The sequence below is a fragment of the Schistocerca gregaria genome, unplaced genomic scaffold (assembly GCF_023897955.1).
Source record: "Schistocerca gregaria isolate iqSchGreg1 unplaced genomic scaffold, iqSchGreg1.2 ptg000378l, whole genome shotgun sequence".
Taxonomy (NCBI): Eukaryota; Metazoa; Arthropoda; class Insecta; order Orthoptera; family Acrididae; genus Schistocerca; species Schistocerca gregaria.
In genome coordinates, this window is record NW_026061824.1 from 6,332,041 (window position 1) to 6,334,406 (window position 2,366).

Consider the following 2,366-nt stretch of genomic DNA (forward strand, 5'->3'; position numbering starts at 1 on the left):
TTCAATGGTCTTTTGGTGCAGATTGGACACCACATGCACCTAACTGAATAACAAATGTTCGGAATTTGATAAATCTTCTTGTGGAGGTATCTCCTTCATTTGCTTTATATTTTTTAAAATATTATTGCAATGGTCACTAAAAATAATCAATGTGCTGCGCAAATTGTGGTACATGTTTCTTCCCTCTCAACAGGGAGATTCCGTTTAATGCCTGCTATGTTCTACTTTCGAGTGTAATTTTGTTGGATGGAAGCACTACTCCGAGCATTCTGACAATTGGAGTTATTAGGAAAGACTTCTTTCTTTTGCTAAGTCCTAGTTTTGATTGTTACCCTCGTCACATATATTCATCAGTTTCACAGTGGAATAATATATTTGAATCGTGAAATATGGGTAAATGATTGTTGATTACAGCAAGGTCATCTGGTTGTATGGCCAGAAAGCAGATTCCCCAATCAGTCGTCTTTTGATGCATATTTGTCACCACATGCACAAATTGTGGTACATGTTTCTTGCCTCTCAACAGGGAGATTCTGTTTCATGACTGCTATGTTTGTTCAAACAAGGATTGTGATTTTGTTGGATGGGAACTACCACTCCAAGCACCCTGAGTATTGGAGTTATTAGGAAAGACCTCTTTCTCTTCCTAGGTGCTTCTTTTGATTGTTACCCTTATAACTTATATTCATCTGTTTCGCAGGGCAGTAATGTATTTAAATTGTTAAATGTGTGTAAATGTTTTTTGTTTAGAGCAGGGTCATCTGGTTGTATGACCAGAAAGCAGATTCTCCGTTCAATGAGTTTTTAGTGCAGATTGGACACCACTTGAATTTTACCGAATAACAAATGTTAGGAATTTGATGAATAGTCTTGTTTTCGTATCTACTTCAATTGCTTTAAATTTTTAAAAATCTTATTGCAGTGGTCACTAAAAATAATCAATGTGCTGCACAAATTGTGGTCCATGTTTTTTCTCTCTCAACAGGGAGATTCCGTTTCATGACTGCTATGTTTATTAGAACATTGAGTGTGATTATGTTGGATGGAAATCACCACTCCGAGCGTTCTGACGATTGGAGTTATTAGAAATACTGCTTTCTTTTGCTAGGTGCTTCCTTTGATTGATACCTTTATCTTTTATATTCGTCAATTTCACAGTGGAGTAATGTATTTGGTACGTGAAATGTGGGTATATGTTTGTTGTTTACTGCACGGGCATGTGGTTGTATGGCCAGAAAGCAGATTCTCTATTCAATGGTCTTTTCGTGCAGATTGGACACGACATGCACCTTACTGAATAACGAATGTTCGGAATTTGATAAATCTTCTTGTTGAGGTATCTCCTTCATTTGCTTTATATTTTTTAAAATATTATTGCAATGGGCACTAAAAATAATCAATGTGCTGCACAAATTGTGGTACATGTTTCTTCCCTCTCAACAGGGAGATTCCGTTTAATGCCTGCTATGTTCTACTTTCGAGTGTAATTTTGTTGGATGGAGGCACTACTCCGAGCATTCTGACAATTGGAGTTATTAGGAAAGACTTCTTTCTTTTGCTGAGTCCTTGTTTTGATTGTTACCCTCATCACATATATTCATCAATTTCACAGTGGAATAATATATTTGAATCGTGAAATGTGTTTAAATATTTGTTGATTACAGCTGGGTCAACTGGTTGTATGGCCAGAAAGCAGATTCCCCATTCAATCGTCTTTTGGTGCATATTTGACACCACATGCACAAATTGTGGTACATGTTTCTTGCCTCTCAACAGGGAGATTTTGTTTCATGACTGCTATGTTTGTTCAAACATGGAGTGTGATTTTGTTGGATGGGAACTACCACTCCAAGCATCCTGAGTATTGGAGTTATTAGGAAAGACCTCTTTCTTTTCCTAGGTGGTTCTTTTGATTGTTACCCTTATAACTTATGTTCATCTGTTTCGCAGTGGAGTAATGTATTTGAATCGTTAAATGTGTGTAAATGTTTTTTGTTTAGAGCAGGGTCATCTGGTTGTATGACCAGAAAGCAGATTCTCCATTGAATGGGTTTTTAGAGCAGATTGGACACCACTTGCCTTTTACTGAATAACAAATGTTAGGAATTTGATAATTATTCTTGTTTTCGTATCTCCTTCAATTGCTTTAAATTTTTAAAAATCTTATTGCAATGGTCACTAAAAATAATCAATGTGCTGCACAAATTGTGGTACATGTTTCTTCTCTCTCAACAGGGAGATTCCGTTTCATGACTGCTATGTTTATTCATACATCAAGTGTGATTATGTTGGATGGAAATCACCACTCCGAGCGTTCTGACGATTATAGTTATTAGAAATCCTGTTTTCTTTTGCTAGGTGCTTCC